The sequence below is a fragment of the Rhipicephalus microplus genome, chromosome 5, assembly GCF_043290135.1.
Source record: "Rhipicephalus microplus isolate Deutch F79 chromosome 5, USDA_Rmic, whole genome shotgun sequence".
Taxonomy (NCBI): Eukaryota; Metazoa; Arthropoda; class Arachnida; order Ixodida; family Ixodidae; genus Rhipicephalus; species Rhipicephalus microplus.
This window is the reverse complement of record NC_134704.1, coordinates 163,084,704-163,106,213: the sequence shown is the minus strand read 5'-3', so window position 1 is coordinate 163,106,213 and position 21,510 is coordinate 163,084,704. Positions and strand designations below refer to the sequence as shown.

General features: G+C 46.2%; 6 non-coding genes across 6 annotated transcripts; all 6 read left to right on the top strand.

The window, feature by feature from the left end:
* The first annotated feature begins 2,126 nt into the window (after positions 1 to 2,126).
* Positions 2,127 to 2,198, top strand: TRNAW-CCA (transfer RNA tryptophan (anticodon CCA)). The gene has a single exon. It is a non-coding gene; the product is annotated as a tRNA-Trp (tRNA).
* A 4,655-nt stretch (positions 2,199 to 6,853) lies between these two features.
* TRNAW-CCA (transfer RNA tryptophan (anticodon CCA)) lies at positions 6,854 to 6,925 on the top strand. The gene has a single exon. It is a non-coding gene; the product is annotated as a tRNA-Trp (tRNA).
* A 1,205-nt stretch (positions 6,926 to 8,130) lies between these two features.
* Positions 8,131 to 8,202, top strand: TRNAW-CCA (transfer RNA tryptophan (anticodon CCA)). The gene has a single exon. It is a non-coding gene; the product is annotated as a tRNA-Trp (tRNA).
* Positions 8,203 to 8,557: 355 nt separating this feature from the next.
* TRNAW-CCA (transfer RNA tryptophan (anticodon CCA)) lies at positions 8,558 to 8,629 on the top strand. The gene has a single exon. It is a non-coding gene; the product is annotated as a tRNA-Trp (tRNA).
* Positions 8,630 to 13,033: 4,404 nt separating this feature from the next.
* TRNAW-CCA (transfer RNA tryptophan (anticodon CCA)) lies at positions 13,034 to 13,106 on the top strand. The gene has a single exon. It is a non-coding gene; the product is annotated as a tRNA-Trp (tRNA).
* Positions 13,107 to 18,784: 5,678 nt separating this feature from the next.
* Positions 18,785 to 18,856, top strand: TRNAW-CCA (transfer RNA tryptophan (anticodon CCA)). Its single transcript has one exon. It is a non-coding gene; the product is annotated as a tRNA-Trp (tRNA).
* Positions 18,857 to 21,510: the final 2,654 nt, after the last annotated feature.

Sequence of the window (21,510 nt, the reverse complement as noted above, 5' to 3'; positions counted from 1 at the left end):
CTCGGTGGCGACCCGGTAGCACGTCTGACTCCAGATCAGAAAGTTGCGTGTTCGAATCACCTCCGGGTCAAGTTCTCTTTTCTATTATTTTCATCTATCTGTCTATCTACTTATTTGTCTGTCCACAATGACTTGTCTCTTTACCTGTGCTTCATCAACAGAAGGCCGTGCAAAACATGCTACCACGTGTGTGCGAACGTGTGCCCAAAGCGCACTCGGTGGCGCAACTGTAGCGCGTCTGACTCCCGATCAGAAGGTTGCATGTTCTAATCACGTCTGGGTCAAATTCTCTTTTTATTATTTTCATCTATCTGTCTATCTACTTATTTGTCTTTCTGCAATGACTTGTTCCTTTACCTGTGCTTCATCGACAAAAGGCCGAGCAAAATTTGCTACCGCGTGTGTGCAAACGGCTACCCTAAGCGGACTCGGTGGCGCAACTTTAGCACGTCCGACTGCAGATCAGAAGGTTGCGTGTTCTAATCACGTCCGTGTCAAATTCTCTTTTTAATATTTTCATCTATCTGCCTATCTACTTATTTGTCCTTCTACAATGATTTGTTCCTTTACCTGTGCTTCGTCGAGAGAAGGCCGTGCAAAACATGCTACCGCGTGAGTGCGAACGGCTACCCTAAGCGGACTCGGTGGCGAAACCTTAGCACGTCTGACTCCAAAGCAGACGGTTGCGTGTTCTAATCACGTCCGGGTCAAATTATTTTTTTATGAATTTCATCTATCTGTCTATCTACCTATTTGTCTGTCTACAATGACTTGTCTCTTTACCTTTGATTCATCGATAGAAGGCCGACCAAAACATTCTACCGCGTGTGTGCGAACGGCAACCCTAAGCGGACTCTGTGGGGAGCCGGTAGCGCGTCTGACACCAGATCAGAAAGTTGCGTGTTCGAAAGACGTCCAGGTCAAGTTCTCTTTTTTATATTTTCATCTGTCTATGTACTTATTTGTCTGTCTACAATGACTTGCCTGTTTACCTGTGCTTCATCGACAGAAGGCCGAGCAAGACATGCTACAGCTGGTGTGCGAAGGGCTACCCTTTAGGCGGACTCGGTTGCGCAACGGTACCACGTCTGACTCCATTCAGAAGGTTGCGTGTTCGAATCACGTCCGGGTCAAGTTCTCTTTGTTATTTTTTCATCTATCTGTATATCTACTTATTTGTCTGTCTACAATGACTTGTACCTTTACCTGTGCTTCATCGACAGAAGGCCGAGCAAAACATGCTACCACGTGTGTGCGAACGGCTACCCTAAACGGACGTGGTGGCGACACGGTAGCACGTCTGACTCCAGATCAGAAGGTGGCGAGTTTGAATCACGTCCGGGTCAAATTCGCTTTTTGATTATTTTCATCTATCTGTCTATGTACCTATTTGTCTGTCTACAATGACTTGTCTCTTTACCTGTGCTTCATCGACAGAAGCCCGAGCAAAACATGCTACCGCGTGTGTGCGAATGGCTACTATAAGTGGACTCGGTGGCGACCCGGTAGCACTTCTGACTCCAGATCAGAAAGTTGCGTGTTCTAATCACGTCTGGGTCAAATTCTCTTTTTATTATTTTCATCTATCTGTCTGTCTACTTATTTGTCTGCCTACAATCACTTGTCTCTTTACCTGTGCTTCATCGACATAAGGCCGTGCAAAACATGCTACCCTGTTTGTGCGAACAGCTACCCTAAGCGGACTCGCTGCCGCAACATTAGCACGTCTGACTCCAGATCAGAAGGTTGCGTGTTCTAATCACGTCCGGATCAAATTCTTTTTTTATAAATTTCATCTATCTGTCTATCTACCTATTTGTCTGTCTACAATGACTCTTCTCTTTAGCTGTGCTTCATCGACAGAAGGCCGAGCAAAACATGCTACCACGTGTGTGTGAACGTCTACCCTAAACGGACGTGGTGGCGACACGGTAGCACGTCTGACTCCAGATCAGAAGGTTATGAGTTCGAATTACGTTCGGGTCAAATTTTTTTATTATTTTCATCTATCTGTTTATCTACCTATTGGTCTGTCTACATTGACTTGTCTCTTTGCCTGTGCTTCATCGACAGAAGGCCGAACAAAACATGCTACCATGTGTGTGCGAAAGGCTACCCTATCAACGGACTCGGTGGTGCAACGGTACCACGGCTGACTCCAGATCAGAAGGTTGTGTGTTCGAATCACGTCCGGGTCAAGTTCTTCTTTTTATTTTTTTCATCTATTTGTCTATCTACTTATTTGTCTTTCTACAATGACTTGTCTTTTTACCTGTGCTTCATCGACAGAAGGCCGAGCAATACATGCTACCACGTGTGTGCGAACGGCTACCCTGAGCAAACTCGGTGGTGCAACGGTACCACGGCTGACTCCAGATCAGAAGGTTGTGTGTTCGAATCACGTCCGGGTCAAATTATCTCTTTATTAATTTCATCTGTCTGTCTATCTACTCTTTTGTCTCTCCACAATGACTTGTCTCTTTACCTGGGATTCATCGACAGAAGGCCGAGAAAAACGTGCTACCACGTGTGTACGAACGGCTACACTAAGCGGAATCGGTAGCGCAACTTTAGCACGTCTGACTCCAGATCAGAAGTATAAGTGTTCGAATCACGTCCGTGTCAAATTCTCTTTTTATTATTTTCATCTATCTGTCTATCTACTTATTTGTCTGTCTACAATGACTTGTCTCTTTACCTTTGCTTCATCGATAGAAGGCCGACCAAAACTTTTTACCGCGTGTGTGCGAACGGCAACCCTAAGCGGACTCTGTGGCGAACCGGTAGCGCGTCTGACACCAGATAAGAAAGTTGCGTGTTCGAATGACGTCTGGGTCAAATTCTCTTTTTTATATTTTCATCTGCCTATGTACCTATTTGTCTGTCTACAATGACTTGTCTGTTTACCTGTGCTTCATCGACAGAAGGCCGAGCAAAACATGCTACCGCTGGTGTGCGAACGGCTAGACTAAGTGTACTCGGTGGCGACACGGTAGCATGTCTGACTCCAGATCAGAAGGTTGCGTGTTCGAATCACGTCCGGGTCAAGTTCTCTTTGTTATTTTTTCATCTATCTGTCTATCTACTTATTTGTCTGTCTACAATGACTTGTCTCTTTACCAGTGCTTCATCGACATAAGGCCGTGCAAAACATGCTACCACGTTTGTGCGAACGGCTAGACTAAGTGGACTCGGTGGCGACACGGTAGCATGTCTGACTCCAGATCAGAAAGTTGCGTGTTCCAATCACGTCCGGGTCAAGTTCTCTTTTTTATTTTTTTCATCTATCTGTCTATCTACTTATTTGTCTGTACAAAATGACTTGTTCCTTTACCTGTGCTTCGTCGAGAGAAGGTCGTGCAAAACATGCTACCGCGTAAGTGCGAACGGCTACCCTAAGCGGACTCGGTGGCGCAACCTTAGCACGTCTGACTCCAAATCAGACGGTTGCGTGTTCTAATCACGTCCAGGTCAAATTCTTTTTTTATGAATTTCATCTATCTGTCTATCTACCTATTTGTCTGTCTACAATGACTCTTCTCTTTAGCTGTGCTTCATCGACAGAAGGCTGAGCAAAACATGCTACCACGTGTGTGTGAACGTCTACCCTGAACGGACGTGGTCGCGACACGGTGGCACGCCTGACTCCAGATCAGAAGGTTGCGAGTTCGAATTACGTTCGGGTCAAATTTTTTCTATTATTTTCATCTATCTGTTTATCTACCTATTTGTCTGTCTACATTGACTTGTCTCTTTAGCTGTGCTTCATCGACTCAAGGCCGAGCAAAACATGCTACCGCGTGTGTGCGAACGGCTAGACTAAGTGGACTCGGTGGCGACACGGTACCACGGCTGACTCCAGATCAGAAGGTTGTGTGTTCGAATGACGTCCGGGTCAAATTCTCTTTTTATTATTTTCATCTATCTGTCTATCTACTCTTTTATCTGTCTACAATGACTTGTCTCTTTACCTGGGATTCATCGACAGAAGGCCGAGCAATACATGCTACCACGTGTGTGCGAACGGCTGCCCTGAGCAAACTCGGTGGTGCAACGGTAGGACGGCTGACTCCAGATCAGAAGTATAAGTGTTCGAATCACGTCCGTGTCAAATTGTCTTTTTATTATTTTCATCTATCTGTCTATCTACTTATTTGTCTCTCTACGATGACTTGTCTCTTTACCTTTGCGTCATCATTAGAAGGCCGACCAAAACATTCTACCACGTGTGTGCGAACGGCAACCCTAAGCGGACTCTGTGGCGAACCGGTAGCGCGTCTGACACCAGATCAGAAAGTTGCGTATTCGAATGACGTCCGGGTCAAATTCTCTTTTTTAAATTTTCATCTGTCTATGTACTTATTTGTCTGTCTACAATGACTTGTCTCTTTACCTGTGCTTCATCGACAGAAGGCTGAGCAAAACATGCTACCGCGTGTGTGCGAATGGCAACCCTATAAGCGGACAGGGTGGCGCAACGGTACCACGTCTGACTCCAGATCAGAAGATTGTGTATTCGAATCATGTTTGGGTCAAATTCTCTTTTTATTATTTTCATCTATCTGAATATCTACTTATTTGTCTGTCTACAAAGACTTGTCCCTTTACTTGGGACTCATCGACAGAAGGCCGAGCAAAACATGCTACCACGTTTGTGCGAACGGCTACCGTAAGCGGACTCTGTGGCGCAACGGTAGAGCGTCTGACTCCAGAAGAAAAGGTTGCGTGTTCGAATCACGTCTGGGTCAAATCCTCTCTTTTATTATTTTCAACTATCTGTCTATCTACTTATTTGTCTGCCTACAATGACTTGTCTCTTTACCTGTGCTTCAACGACAGAAGGCCGAGCAAAACATGCTACCGCGTGTGTGCGAACGGCTGCGCTCAGTGGACTCGGTGGCGACACAGTAGCACGTCTGACTCCTGATCAGAAGTTTGCGTGTTCGAATCACGTCCGTGTTAAGATCTCTTTTTTATTATTAGGAGCGAAGCTCCTTAAGGCGTGGGCTGTGCGTCCCCTGTATGTAGCCACCTCTCGTTCAGTTCTAAGTATTACGCTAGCCACCGCCCGATCTAAAGGGTGCCGCCATATCCATCCGTCCGTCCATCCATCCATCCATCCATCCATCCATCCGTCCTTCCGTTCGTCCGTCCGTCCATCCATCCGTCCATCCATCCGTCCGTCCGTCTGTCCGTCCGTCGAAAAAATATGCAAGATGTTATAAACTAGACGGCGGTACGTGTAGTTGATTATGAAAGATGCGAGGTGTTATAAAATAGGAATGATGCCACATATGGCGCGTATCATCGTTCGATATAGTGCGGCGACGTACGCTAGGGGGAGCGTTGCAATAAAATCGAGTGGGCAAAATGTACGGAGGATTCATGGTTTACCAGGTTTACCTCCGGAGCTTCGCCCACTCATCATCATTCACTTCGTGGATATGGCGGCATTTTTGCATCTATCTGTCTATCTACTTATTTGTGTGTGCACAATGACTTGTCTTTTTACCTGTGCTTAATCGACAGAAGCCCGAGCAAAACATGCTACCACGTGTGTGTGAACGTCTACCTTAAACGGACGTGGTGGCGACACGGTAGCACGTCTGACTCCAGATCAGAAGGTTGTGAGTTCAAATTACGTTCGGGTCAAATTTTTTTCATTATTTTCATCTATCTGTTTATCTACCTATTTTTCTGTCTACATTGACTTGTCTCTTTACCTGTGCTTCATCGACTCAAGGCCGAGCAAAACATGCTACCGCGTGTGTGCGAACGGCTAGACTAAGCGGACTCTGTGGCGAACCGGTAGCGCGTCTGACAGCAGATCAGAAAGTTGCGTGTTCGAATGACGTCCGGGTCAAATTCTCTTTTTTATTATTTTCATCTGCCTCTCTACCTATTTGTCTGTCTACAATGACTTGTATCTTTACCTGTGCTTCATCGACAGAAGGCCGAGCAAAACATGCTACCGCGTGTGTGCGAACGGCTACCTTAAGCATACTCGGTGGTGCATCTTTAGCACGTCTGACTCCAAATCAGAAGGTTGCGTGTTCTAATCACACAGGGTCAAATTCCCTTTTTATGAATTTCATCTATCTGTTTATCTACTTATTTGTCCTTCTACAATGACTTGTCCCTTTACCTTTGCTTCGTCGAAAGAAGGCCGTGCAAAACATGCTACCGCGTATGTGCGAACGGCGACCCTGAACGAACTCGGTGGCGCACCGGTAGCACGTCTGACTCCAGATCAGAAGGTTGCGTGTTCGAGTCACGTCCGGGTGAAATTCTCTTTTTAATATTTTCATCTATCTGTCTATCTACTTATTTGTCTGTCTACAATGACTTGTCTTTTTACCTTTGCTTCATCGATAGAAGGCCGACCAAAACATTCTACCACGTGTGTGCGAACGGCTACACTAAGCGGACTCGGTGGCGCAACGGTGGCGGGTCTGACTCCAGATCTGAAGGTTGCGTGTTCGAATCGCGTCTGGGTGAAATCCTCTTTTTTATTATTTTCAACTATCTCTCTATCTACTTATTTGTCTGTCTACAATGACTTGTCTCTTTACCTGTGCTTCATCGACAGAAGGCCGAGCAAAACATGCTACCGCGTGTGTGCGAACGGCTACCCTAAGCGGACTCTGAGGCGCAACGGTAGTGCGTCAGACTCCAGATCAGAAGGTTGCGTTTTCTAATCACGTCTGGGTCAAATTCTCTTTTTATGAATTTCATCTATCTGTTTATCTACTTATTTGTCTGTCTACAATGACTTGTCCCTTTATTTAGGATTCATTGACAGAAGGCCGAGCAAAACATGCTACCACGTTTGTGTGAACGGCTACCCTAAGCGGACTCGGTGGCGCAACGGTAGCGCGTCTGACTCCAGATCTGAAGATCGCGTGTTCGAATCGCGTCTGGGTCAAATCCTCTTTCTTATTATTTTCAACTATCTGTCTATCTACTTATTTCTCTGTCTACAATGACTTGTCTCTTTACCTGTGCTTCATCGACAGAAGGCCGAGCAAAACAAGCTACCGCGTGTGTGCGAATGGCTGCACTAAGTGGACTCGGTGGCGACACAGTAGCACGTCTGACTCCAGATCAGAAGTTCGCGTGTTCGAATCACGTCCGTGTTAATTTCTTTTTTTGTTATTTTCATCTATCTGCCTATCTACCTATTTGTCTGTCTACAATGACTTGTCTCTTTACCTGTGCTTCATCGACAGAAGGCCGAGCAAAACATGCTACCGCGTGTGTGCGAACGGCTACCCTAAGTGGACTCGGTGGCGAAACTTTAGCGCGTCATACTCCAGATCAAAAGGTTGCGTGTCCGAACCATGTGCGGGTCAAATTCTCTTTTTTGTTATTTTTATCTGTCTATCTACTTATTCGTCATTCTACAATGACTTGTCTCTTTACCTGTGCCTCATCGACAGAAGGCCGAGCAAAACATGCTACCGCGTGTGTGCGAACGGCTGCGCTAAGTGGACTCGGTGGCGACCCAGTAGCACGTCTGACTCCAGATCAGAAGTTCGCGTGTTCGAATCACGTCCGTCTTAATTTCTTTTTTTTATTATTTTCATCTATCTGTCTATCTACCTATTTGTCTGTCTACAATGACTTGTCTCTTTACCTGTGCTTCATTGACAGAAGGCGGAGCAAAACATGCTACCGCGTGTGTGCGAACGGCTACCCTAAGCGGACTCGGTGGCGCATCGGCAGCGCGTCTGACTCCAGATCAGAAAGTTGAGTGTTCGAATCACGTCCGGGTCAAATTCGCTTTATTAATATTTTCATCTATCTGTCTATCTACTTATTTGTCTGTCTACAATGACTTGTCCCTTTACTTGGGACTCATCGACAGAAGGCCGAGCAAAACATGCTACCACGTTTGTGCGAACGGCTACCCTAAGCGGACAGGTGGCGCAACGGTAGCGCGTCTGACTCCAGATCAGAAGGTTGCGTGTTCGGATCACGTCTGGGTCAAATTCTCTTTTTTATTATTTTCAACTATCTGTCTATCTACTTATTTGTCTGTCTACAATGACTTGTCTCGTTACCAGTGCTTCCTCGACTGAAGGCCGTGCAAAACATGCTACCGCGTGTGTGTGAATGGCTACTCAAACGGACTCGGTGGCGCAACGGTAGCGCGTCTGACTCCAGATCTTAAGGTTGCGTGTTCAAATCACGTTCGGGTCAAATTCTCTTTTTTATTATTTTCATCTATCTGTCTATCTACCTATTTGTCTGTCTACAATGACTTGTCTCTTTACCTGTGTTTCATCGACAGAAGGCCGAGCAAAACATGCTACCGCGTGTATGCGAACGGCTACCCTAAGCGGACTCTGAGGCGCAACGGTAGCGCGTCAGACTCCAGATCAGAAGGTTGCGTTTTCTAATCACGTCTGGGTCAAATTTTCTTTTTATGAATTTCATCTATCTGTTTATCTCCTTATTTGTCTGTCTACAATGACTTGTCCCTTTACTGAGGATTCATTGACAGAAGGCCGAGCAAAACATGCTACCACGTTTGTGCGAACGGCTACCCTAAGCGGACTCGGTGGCGCAACAGTAGCGCGTCTGACTCCAGATCTGAAGGTCGCGTGTTCGAATCGCGTCTGGGTCAAATCCTCTTTCTTATTATTTTCAACTATCTGTCTATCTACTTATTTGTCTGTCTACAATGACTTGTCTCTTTGCCTGTGCTTCATCGACAGAAGGCCGAGCAAAACATGCTACCGCGTGTGTGCAAACGGCTACCCTAAGTGGACTCGCTGGCGAAACTTTAGCGCGTCATACTCCAGATCAGAAGGTTGCGTGTCCGAACCATGTGCGGGTCAAATTCTCTTCTTTGTTATTTTTATCTGACTATCTACTTATTCGTCATTCTACAATGACTTGTCTCTTTACCTGTGCTTCATCGACAGAAGGCCGAGCAAAACATGCTACCGCGTGTGTGCGAACGGCTGCGCTAAGTGAACTCGGTGGCGACACAGTAGCACGTCTGACTCCAGATCAGAAGTTCGCGTGTTCGAATCACGTCCGTGTTAATTTCTTTTTTTTATTGTTTTCATCTATCTGTCTATCTACCTATTTGTCTGTCTACAATGACTTCTCTCTTTACCTGTGCTTCATTGACAGAAGGCCGAGCAAAACATTCTACCGCGTGTGTGCGAACGGCTACACTAAGCGGACTCGGTGGCGCAACGGTGGCGGGTCTGACTCCAGATCTGAAGGTTGCGTGTTCGAATCGCGTCTGGGTGAAATCCTCTTTTTTATTATTTTCAACTATCTCTCTATCTACTTATTTGTCTGTCTACAATGACTTGTCTCTTTACCTGTGTTTCATCGACAGAAGGCCGAGCTAAACATGCTACCGCGTGTGTGCGAAGAGCTACCTTAAGCAAACTCGGTGGTGCAACTTTAGCACGTCTGACTCCAGATCAGAAGGTTGCTTGTTCGAACCATGTGTGGGTCGAATTCTCTTTTTTGTTATTTTTATCTGTCTATCTACTTATTCGTCATTCTACAATGACTTGTCTCTTTACCTGTGCTTCATCGACAGAAGGCCGAGCAAAACATGCTACCGCGTGTGTGCGAACGACTCCGCTCAGTGGACTCGGTGGCGACACAGTAGCACGTCTGACTCCAGATCAGAAGTTTGCGTGTTCGAATCACGTCCGTGTTAAGTTCTTTTTTTTATTATTTTCATCTATCTGTCTATCTACTTATTTGTCTGTCTACAATGACTTGTCTCTTTACCTGTGCTTCATCGACAGAAGGCCGAGCAAAACATGCTACCGCTGGTGTGCGAAGGGCTACCCTTTAGGCGGACTCGGTTGCGCAACGGTACCACGTCTGACTCCATTCAGAAGGTTGCGTGTTCGAATCACGTCTGTGTCAAATTCTCTTTTTTGTTATTTTTATCTGTCTATCTACTTATTTGTCATTCTACAATGACTTGTTCCTTTACCTGTGCTTCGTCGATAGAAGGCCGAGCAAAACATGCTACCACGTGTGTGCGAACGGCTACACTAAGTGGACTTGGTGGCGACACGGTAGCACGTTTGACTCCAGATAAGAAGGTGTCGTGTTCGAATCACGTCCAGGTCAAGTTCTCTTTTTTACTATTTTCATCTATCTTTCTATCTACTTATTTGTCTGTCTACAGTGACTCTTCTCTTTTGCTGTGCTTCATCGACAGAAGGCCAGGCAAAACATGCTACCACGTGTGTGCAACGCCTACCCTAAGCGGACTCCGTGGCGAACTGGTAGCGCGTCCGACTCCAGATCAGACGGTTGCGTGTTCGAACCGCGTGCGGGTCAAGCTCTCTCTTTTATTATTTTCATCTATCTGTCTATCTACTTATTTGTCTGTCTACAATGACTCTTCTCTTTAGCTATGCTTCATCGACACAAGGCCGAGCAAAACATGCTACCACGTGTGTGCGAACGTCTGCCCAAAGCGCACTCGGTGGCGCAACTGTAGCGCGTCTGACTCCCGATCAGAAGGTTGCGTGTTCTAATCACGTCTGGGTCAAACTCTCTTTTTATTATTTTCATCTATCTGTCTGTCTATTTATTTGTCTGCCTACAATGACTTGTCTCTTTACCTGTGCTTCATCGACATAAGGCCATGCAAAACATGCTACCGCGTGTGTGCGAATGGCTACCCTAAGCGGACTCGGTGGCGCAACTTTAGCACGTCTGACTCCAGATCAGAAGGTTGCGTGTTCCAACCACGTCCGTGTCAAATTCTCTTTTTATTATTTTCATCTATCTGTCTATCTACTTATTTGTCCTTCTACAATGATTTGTTCCTTTACCTGTGCTTCGTCGAGAGAGGGCCGTGCAAAACATGCTACCGCGTGTGTGCGAACGGCTACCCTAAGCGGACTCGGTGGCGCAACCTTAGCACGTCTGACTCCAGATCAGAAGGTTGCGTGTTCTAATCACGTCCGTGTCAAATTCTCTGTTTGTTATTTTCATCTATCTGCCTAGCTACTTATTTGTCCGTCTACAATGACTTGTCCCTTTACTTGAGACTCATCGACAGAAGGCCGAGCAAAACATGCTACCACGTTTGTGCGAACGGCTACCCTAAGCGGACTCGGTGGCGCAACCTTAGCACGTCTGACTCCAGATCAGAAGGTTGCGTGTTCGGATCACGTCTGGGTCAAATTCTCTTTTTTATTATTTTCAACTATCTGTCTATCTACTTATTTGTCCGTCTACAATGACTTGTCTCTTTACCTGTGCTTCATCGACAGAAGGCCGAGCAAAACATGCTACCGCGTGTGTGCGAACGGCTGCGCTCAGTGGACTCGGTGGCGACACAGTAGCACGTCTGACTCCAGATCAGAAGTTTGCGTGTTCGAATCACGTCCGTGTTAAGTTCTTTTTTTTATTATTTTCATCTATCTGTCTATCTACTTATTTGTCTGTCTACAATGACTTGTCGTCTCTTTACCTGTGCTTCATCGACAGAAGGCCGAGCAAAACATGCTGCCGCTGGTGTGCGAAAGGCTACCCTTTAGGCGGACTCGGTTGCGCAACGGTACCACGGCTGACTACAGATCAGAAGGTTGTGTGTTCGAATCACGTCCGGGTCAAATTCTCTTTTTATATTTTCATCTATCTGTCTATCTATTCTTTTGTCTGTCTACAATGACTTGTCTCTTTACCTGGGATTCATCGACAGAAGGCCGAGAAAAACATGCTACCACGTGTGTACGAACGGCTGCGCTAAGTGAACTCGGTGGCGACACAGTAATACGTCTGACTCCAGATCAGAAGTTCGCGTGTTCGAATCACGTCCGTGTTAATTTCTTTCTTTATTATTTTCATCTATCTGTCTATCTACCTATTTGTCTGTCTACAATGACTTGTCTCTTTACCTGTGCCTCATTGACAGAAGGCCGAGCAAAACATGCTACCGCGTGTGTGCGAACAGCTACCCTAAGCGGACTCGGTGGCGCATCGGCAGCGCGTCTGACTCTAGATCAGAAGGTTGCGTGTTCGAATCACGTCTGGATCAAATTCTCTTTTTTATATTTTCAACTATCTGTCTATCTACTTATTTGTCTGTCTACAAAGACTTGTCTCTTTACCTGTGCTTCATCGACAGACGGCCGAGCAAAACATGCTACCGCGTGTGTGCGAACGGCTGCGCTCAGTGGACTCGGTGGCGACACAGTAGCACGTCTGACTCCAGATCAGAAGTTTGCGTGTTCTAATCACGTCTGGGTCAAATTCTCTTTTTTACTATTTTCATCTATCTTTCTATCTACTTATTTGTCTGTCTACAGTGACTCTTCTCTTTTGCTGTGCTTCATCGACAGAAGGCCAGGCAAAACATGCTACCACGTGTGTGCAACGCCTACCCTAAGCGGACTCCGTGGCGAACTGGTAGCGCGTCCGACTCCAGATCAGACGGTTGCGTGTTCGAACCGCGTGCGGGTCAAGCTCTCTCTTTTATTATTTTCATCTATCTGTCTATCTACTTATTTGTCTGTCTACAATGACTCTTCTCTTTAGCTGTGCTTAATCGACACAAGGCCGAGCAAAACATGCTACCACGTGTGTGCGAACGTCTGCCCAAAGCGCACTCGGTGGCGCAACTGTAGCGCGTCTGACTCCCGATCAGAAGGTTGCGTGTTCTAACCACGTCCGTGTCAAATTCTCTTTTTATTATTTTCATCTATCTGTCTATCTACTTATTTGTCCTTCTACAATGATTTGTTCCTTTAACTGTACTTCGTCGAGAGAAGGCCGTGCAAAATATGCTACCGCGTGTGTGCGAACGGCTACCCTAAGCGGACTCGGTGGCGCAACTTTAGCACGTCTGACTCCAGATCAGAAGGTTGCCTGTTCTAATCATGTCCAGGTCAAATTTTCTTTTTATTATTTTCATCTATCTGTCTATCTACTTATTTGTCTTTCTGCAATGACTTGTCCTTTAACCTGGGCTTCATCGACAGAAGGCCGAGCAAAACATGCTACCGCGTGTGTGCGAATGGCTACCCTAAGCGGACTCGGTGGCGCAACGGTAGCGCGTCTGACTCCAGATCAGAAGGTTGCGTGTTCGGATCACGTCTGGTTCAAATTCTCTTTTTTAATATTTTCAACTATCTGTCTATCTACTGATTTGTCTGTCTACAATGACTTGTCCCTTTACCTGTGCTTCATCGACAGAAGGCCGAGCAAAACATGCTACCGCGTGTGTGCGAACGGCTATCCTAAGCGGACTTGGTGGCGACTCTTAAGCGCGTCATACTCCAGATCAGAAGGTTGCGTGTTCGAGCCTTGTGCGGGTCAAATTCTCTTTTTTAATATTTTCATCTGTCTGTCTACTTATTTGTCTGTCTCTAATGACTTGTCTCTGTATCTGTGCTGCATCGACAGAAGGCCGAGCAAAACATGCTACCACGTGTGTGCGAACGGCTACACTAAGTGGACTCGGTGGCGACACGGTAGCACGTCTGACTCCAAATCAGAAGGTTGTGTGTTCGAACCACGTCTGGGTCAAGTTCTCTTCTTTATTATTTTTATCTATCTGGATATCTACTTATTTGTCTGTCTACAATGACTTGTCCCTTTACTTTGGATTCATTGACAGAAGGCCGAGCAAAACATGTAACCGCGTGTGTGCGAACAGCTACCCTAAGCGGACTCGGTGGCGCATCGGCAGCGCGTCTGACTCCAGATCTGAAGGTTGCGTGTTCGAACCGCGTCTGGGTCAAATCTTCTTTCTTATTATTTTGAACTATCTGTATATCTACTTATTTGTCTGTCTACAATGACTTGTCTCTTTGCCTGTGCTTCATCGACAAAAGGCCGAGCAAAACATGCTACCGCGTGTGTGCGAACAGCTACCCTAAGTGGACTCGGTGGCGAAACTTTAGCGCGTCATACTCCAGATCAGAAGGTTGCGTGTTCGAACCATGTGCGGGTCAAATTCTCTTTTTTGTTATTTTTATCTGTCTATCTACTTATTCGTCATTCTACAATGTCTTGTCTCTTTACCTGTGCTTCATCGACAGAAGGCCGAGCAAAACATGCTACCGCGTGTGTGCGAACGGCGGCGCTAAGTGGACTCGGTGGCGACACAGTAGCACGTCTGACTCCAGATCAGAAGTTCGCGTGTTAGAATCACGTCCGTGTTAATTTCTTTTTTTATTATTTTCATCTATCAGTCTATCTACTTATTTGGCTGTCTACAATGACTTGTCCCTTTACTTGGGACTCATCGACAGAAGGCCGAGCAAAACATGCTACCACGTTTGTGCGAGCGGCTACCCTAAGCGGACAGGTGGCGCAACGGTAGCGCGTCTGACTCTAGATCAGAAGGTCGCGTGTTCGAATCGCGTCTGGGTCAAATCCTCTTTCTTATTATTTTCAACTATCTGTCTATCTACTTATTTGTCTGTCTACAATGACTTGTCTTTTTGCCTGTGCTTCATCGACAGAAGGCCGAGCAAAACATGCTACCGCGTGTGTGCAAACGGCTACCCTAAGTGGACTCGCTGGCGAAACTTTAGCGCGTCATACTCCAGATCAGAAGGTTGCGTGTCCGAACCATGTGCGGGTCAAATTCTCTTCTTTGTTATTTTTATCTGACTATCTACTTATTCGTCATTCTACAATGACTTGTCTCTTTACCTGTGCTTCATCGACAGAAGGCCGAGCAAAACATGCTACCGCGTGTGTGCGAACGGCTGCGCTAAGTGAACTCGGTGGCGACACAGTAGCACGTCTGACTCCAGATCAGAAGTTCGCGTGTTCGAATCACGTCCGTGTTAATTTCTTTTTTTATTATTTTCATCTATCTGTCTATCTACCTATTTGTCTGTCTACAATGACTTCTCTCTTTACCTGTGCTTCATTGACAGAAGGCCGAGCAAAACATTCTACCGCGTGTGTGCGAACGGCTACACTAAGCGGACTCGGTGGCGCAACGGTGGCGGGTCTGACTCCAGATCTGAAGGTTGCGTGTTCGAATCGCGTCTGGGTGAAATCCTCTTTTTTATTATTTTCAACTATCTCTCTATCTACTTATTTGTCTGTCTACAATGACTTGTCTCTTTACCTGTGCTTCATCGACAGAAGGCCGAGCAAAACATGCTACCGCGTGTGTGCGAACGGCTACCCTAAGTGGACTCGGTGGCGCAACTTTAGCGCGTTATACTCCAGATCAGAAGGTTGCTTGTTCGAATCATGTGTGGGTCGAATTCTCTTTTTTCTTATTTTTATCTGTCTATCTACTTATTCGTCATTCTACAATGACTTGTCTCTTTACCTGTGCTTCATCGACAGAAGGCCGAGCAAAACATGCTACCGCGTGTGTGCGAACGACTGCGCTCAGTGGACTCGGTGGCGACACAGTAGCACGTCTGACTCCAGATCAGAAGTTTGCGTGTTCGAATCACGTCCGTGTTAAGTTCTTTTTTTTATTATTTTCATCTATCTGTCTATCTACTTATTTGTCTGTCTACAATGACTTGTCTCTTTACCTGTGCTTCATCGACAGAAGGCCGAGCAAAACATGCTACCGCTGGTGTGCGAAGGGCTACCCTTTAGGCGGACTCGGTTGCGCAACGGTACCACGTCTGACTCCATTCAGAAGGTTGCGTGTTCGAATCACGTCTGTGTCAAATTCTCTTTTTTGTTATTTTTATCTGTCTATCAACTTATTTGTCATTCTACAATGACTTGTTCCTTTACCTGTGCTTCGTCGATAGAAGGCCGAGCAAAACATGCTACCACGTGTGTGCGAACGGCTACACTAAGTGGACTTGGTGGCGACACGGTAGCACGTTTGACTCCAGATAAGAAGGTGTCGTGTTCGAATCACGTCCAGGTCAAGTTCTCTTTTTTACTATTTTCATCTATCTTTCTATCTACTTATTTGTCTGTCTACAGTGACTCTTCTCTTTTGCTGTGATTCATCGACAGAAGGCCAGGCAAAACATGCTACCACGTGTGTGCAACGCCTACCCTAAGCGGACTCCGTGGCGAACTGGTAGCGCGTCCGACTCCAGATCAGACGGTTGCGTGTTCGAACCGCGTGCGGGTCAAGCTCTCTCTTTTATTATTTTCATCTATCTGTCTATCTACTTATTTGTCTGTCTACAATGACTCTTCTCTTTAGCTATGCTTCATCGACACAAGGCCGAGCAAAACATGCTACCACGTGTGTGCGAACGTCTGCCCAATGCGCACTCGGTGGCGCAACTGTAGCGCGTCTGACTCCCGATCAGAAGGTTGCGTGTTCTAATCACGTCTGGGTCAAACTCTCTTTTTATTATTTTCATCTATCTGTCTGTCTATTTATTTGTCTGCCTACAATGACTTGTCTCTTTACCTGTGCTTCATCGACATAAGGCCATGCAAAACATGCTACCGCGTGTGTGCGAACGGCTACCCTAAGCGGACTCGGTGGCGCAACCTTAGCACGTCTGACTCCAGATCAGAAGGTTGCGTGTTCCAACCACGTCCGTGTCAAATTCTCTGTTTGTTATTTTCATCTATCTGCCTAGCTACTTATTTGTCCGTCTACAATGACTTGTCCCTTTACTTGAGACTCATCGACAGAAGGCCGAGCAAAACATGCTACCACGTTTGTGCGAACGGCTACCCTAAGCGGACTCGGTGGCGCAACCTTAGCACGTCTGACTCCAGATCAGAAGGTTGCGTGTTCGGATCACGTCTGGGTCAAATTCTCTTTTTTATTATTTTCATCTATCTGTCTATCTACTTATTTGTCTGTCTACAATGACTTGTCGTCTCTTTACCTGTGCTTCATCGACAGAAGGCCGAGCAAAACATGCTGCCGCTGGTGTGCGAAAGGCTACCCTTTAGGCGGACTCGGTTGCGCAACGGTACCACGGCTGACTACAGATCAGAAGGTTGTGTGTTCGAATCACGTCCGGGTCAAATTCTCTTTTTATTATTTTCATCTATCTGTCTATCTATTCTTTTGTCTGTCTACAATGACTTGTCTCTTTACCTGGGATTCATCGACAGAAGGCCGAGAAAAACATGCTACCACGTGTGTACGAACGGCTGCGCTAAGTGAACTCGGTGGCGACACAGTAATACGTCTGACTCCAGATCAGAAGTTCGCGTGTTCGAATCACGTTCGTGTTAATTTCTTTCTTTATTATTTTCATCTATCTGTCGATCTACCTTTTTGTCTGTCTACAATGACTTGTCTCTTTACCTGTGCCTCATTGACAGAAGGCCGAGCAAAACATGCTACCGCGTGTGTGCGAACAGCTACCCTAAGCGGACTCGGTGGCGCATCGGCAGCGCGTCTGACTCTAGATCAGAAGGTTGCGTGTTCGAATCACGTCTGGATCAAATTCTCTTTTTTATATTTTCAACTATCTGTCTATCTACTTATTTGTCTGTCTACAAAGACTTGTCTCTTTACCTGTGCTTCATCGACAGAAGGCCGAGCAAAACATGCTACCGCGTGTGTGCGAACGGCTGCGCTCAGTGGACTCGGTGGCGACACAGTAGCACGTCTGACTCCAGATCAGAAGTTTGCGTGTTCTAATCACGTCTGGGTCAAACTCTCTTTTTTACTATTTTCATCTATCTTTCTATCTACTTATTTGTCTGTCTACAGTGACTCTTCTCTTTTGCTGTGCTTCATCGACAGAAGGCCAGGCAAAACATGCTACCACGTGTGTGCAACGCCTACCCTAAGCGGACTCCGTGGCGAACTGGTAGCGCGTCCGACTCCAGATCAGACGGTTGCGTGTTCGAACCGCGTGCGGGTCAAGCTCTCTCTTTTATTATTTTCATCTATCTGTCTATCTACTTATTTGTCTGTCTACAATGACTCTTCTCTTTAGCTGTGCTTAATCGACACAAGGCCGAGCAAAACATGCTACCACGTGTGTGCGAACGTCTGCCCAAAGCGCACTCGGTGGCGCAACTGTAGCGCGTCTGACTCCCGATCAGAAGGTTGCGTGTTCTAATCACGACTGGGTCAAACTCTCTTTTTATTATTTTCATCTATCTGTCTGTCTATTTATTTGTCTGCCTACATTGACTTGTCTCTTTACCTGTGCTTCATCGACATAAGGCCATGCAAAACATGCTACCCCGTTTGTGCGAACGGCTACCCTAAGCGGACTCGCCTAGCGCAACTTTAGCACGTCTGACTCCAGATCAGAAGGTTGCCTGTTCTAATCATGTCCAGGTCAAATTTTCTTTTTATTATTTTCATCTATCTGTCTATCTACTTATTTGTCTTTCTGCAATGACTTGTCCTTTTACCTGGGCTTCATCGACAGAAGGCCGAGCAAAACATGCTACCGCGTGTGTGCGAATGGCTACCCTAAGCGGACTCGGTGGCGCAACTTTAGCACGTCTGACTCCAGATCAGAAGGTTGCGTGTTCTAACCACGTCCGTGTCAAATTCTCTTTTTATTATTTTCATCTATCTGTCTATCTACTTATTTGTCCTTCTACAATGATTTGTTCCTTTAACTGTACTTCGTCGAGAGAAGGCCGTGCAAAATATGCTACCGCGTGTGTGCGAACGGCTACCCTAAGCGGACTCGGTGGCGTAACCTTAGCACGTCTGACTCCAGATCAGAAGGTTGCGTGTTCTAATCTCGTCCGTGTCAAATTCTCTGTTTGTTATTTTCATCTATCTGCCTAGCTACTTATTTGTCCGTGTACAATGACTTGTCCCTTTACTTGAGACTCATCGACAGAAGGCCGAGCAAAACATGCTACCACGTTTGTGCGAACGGCTACCCTAAACGGACAGGTGGCGCAACGGTAGCGCGTCTGACTCCAGATCAGAAGGTTGCGTGTTCGGATCACGTCTGGTTCAAATTCTCTTTTTTAATATTTTCAACTATCTGTCTATCTACTGATTTGTCTGTCTACAATGACTTGTCCCTTTACCTGTGCTTCATCGACAGAAGGCCGAGCAAAACATGCTACCGCGTGTGTGCGAACGGCTATCCTAAGCGGACTTGGTGGCGACTCTTAAGCGCGTCATACTCCAGATCAGAAGGTTGCGTGTTCGAGCCTTGTGCGGGTCAAATTCTCTTTTTTAATATTTTTATCTGTCTGTCTACTTATTTGTCTGTCTCTAATGACTTGTCTCTGTATCTGTGCTGCATCGACAGAAGGCCGAGCAAAACATGCTACCACGTGTGTGCGAACGGCTACACTAAGTGGACTCGGTGGCGACACGGTAGCACGTCTGACTCCAAATCAGAACGTTGTGTGTTCGAAGCACGTCCGGGTCAAGTTCTCTTCTTTATTATTTTTATCTATCTGGATATCTACTTATTTGTCTGTCTACAATGACTTGTCCCTTTACTTTGGATTCATTGACAGAAGGCCGAGCAAAACATGTAACCGCGTGTGTGCGAACAGCTACCCTAAGCGGACTCGGTGGCGCATCGGCAGCGCGTCTGACTCCAGATCTGAAGGTTGCGTGTTCGAACCGCGTCTGGGTCAAATCTTCTTTCTTATTATTTTGAACTATCTGTATATCTACTTATTTGTCTGTCTACAATGACTTGTCTCTTTGCCTGTGCTTCATCGACAAAAGGCCGAGCAAAACATGCTACCGCGTGTGTGCGAACGGCTACCCTAAGTGGACTCGGTGGCGAAACTTTAGCGCGTCATACTCCAGATCAGAAGGTTGCATGTTCGAATCATGTGCGGGTCAAATTCTCTTTTTTGTTATTTTTATCTGTCTATCTACTTATTCGTCATTCTACAATGTCTTGTCTCTTTACCTGTGCTTCATCGACAGAAGGCCGAGCAAAACATGCTACCGCGTGTGTGCGAACGGCGGCGCTAAGTGGACTCGGTGGCGACACAGTAGCACGTCTGACTCCAGATCAGAAGTTCGCGTGTTAGAATCACGTCCGTGTTAATTTCTTTTTTTATTATTTTCATCTATCAGTCTATCTACTTATTTGGCTGTCTACAATGACTTGTCCCTTTACTTGGGACTCATCGACAGAAGGCCGAGCAAAACATGCTACCACGTTTGTGCGAGCGGCTACCCTAAGCGGACAGGTGGCGCAACGGTAGCGCGTCTGACTCTAGATCAGAAGGTTGCGTGTTCGAATCACGTCTGGATCAAATTCTCTTTTTTATATTTTCAACTATCTGTCTATCTACTTATTTGTCTGTCTACAACGACTTGTCTCTTTACCTGTGCTTCATCGACAGAAGGCCGAGTAAAACATGCTACCGCGTGTGTGCGAACGGCTGCGCTCATTGGACTCGGTGGCGACACAGTAGCACGTCTGACTCCAGATCATAAGTTTGCGTGTTCGAATCACGTCCGTGTTAAGTTTTTTTTATTATTTTCATCTATCTGTCTATCTACCTATTTGTCTGTCTACAATGACTTGTCTCTTTACCTGTGCTTCATCGACAGAAGGCCGAGCAAAACATGCTACCGCTGGTGTGCGAAGGGCTACCCTTTAGGCGGACTCGGCTGCGCAACGGTACCACGTCTGACTCCATTCAGAAGGTTGCGTGTTCGAATCACGTCTGCGGCAAATTCTCTTTTTTGTTATTTTTATCTGTCTATCTACTTATTTGTCATTCTACAATGACTTGTTCCTTTACCTGTGCTTTGTCGATAGAAGGCCGTGCAAAACATGCTACCGCGTGTGTGCGAACGGCTGCCCTGAGCAAACTGGGTGGTGCAACGGTACCACGGCTGACTCCAGATCGGAAGGTTGTGTGTTCGAATCACGTCCGGGTCAAATTCTCTTTTTATTATTTTCATCTATCTGTCTATTTACCTATTTGTCTGTCTACAATGACTCTTCTCTTTAGCTGTGCTTCATCGACAGAAGGCCGAGCAAAACATGCTACCACGTGTATGTGAACGTGTACCCTAAACGGACGTGGTGGCGACACGGTAGCATGTCTGACTCCAGATCAGAAAGTTGCGTGTTCCAATCACGTCCGGGTCAAGTTCTCTTTTTTATTTTTTTCATCTATATGTCTATCTACGCTTTTGTCTGTCTACAATCACTTGTCTCTTTACCTGGGATTCATCGACAGAAGGCCGAGAAAAACATGCTACCACGTGTGTACGAACGGCTACACTAAGCGGACTCGGTGGCGCAACTTTAGCAGGTTTGACTCCAGATCAGAAGTATAAGTGTTCGAATCACGTCCGTGTCAAGTTCTATTTTTTATTATCAGGAGCGAAGCTTCTTAAGGCGTGGGCTGTTCGTCCCCTGTATGTAGCCACCTCTCGTTCAGTTCTAAGTATTACGCTAGCCACCGCCCGATCTGAAGGGTACAGCCATATCCATCCGTCTATCCATCCGTCCGTCCGTCCGTCCATCCATCCGTCCATCCATCCGTCCATCCACCCATCCGTCCGTCCGTCCGTCCGTCCGTTCGTCCAAAAGATGCAAGATGTTATAAACTAGACGGCGGTACGTGTAGTTGATTATGAAAGATGCGAGGTGTTATAACATAGGAATGATGCCACAT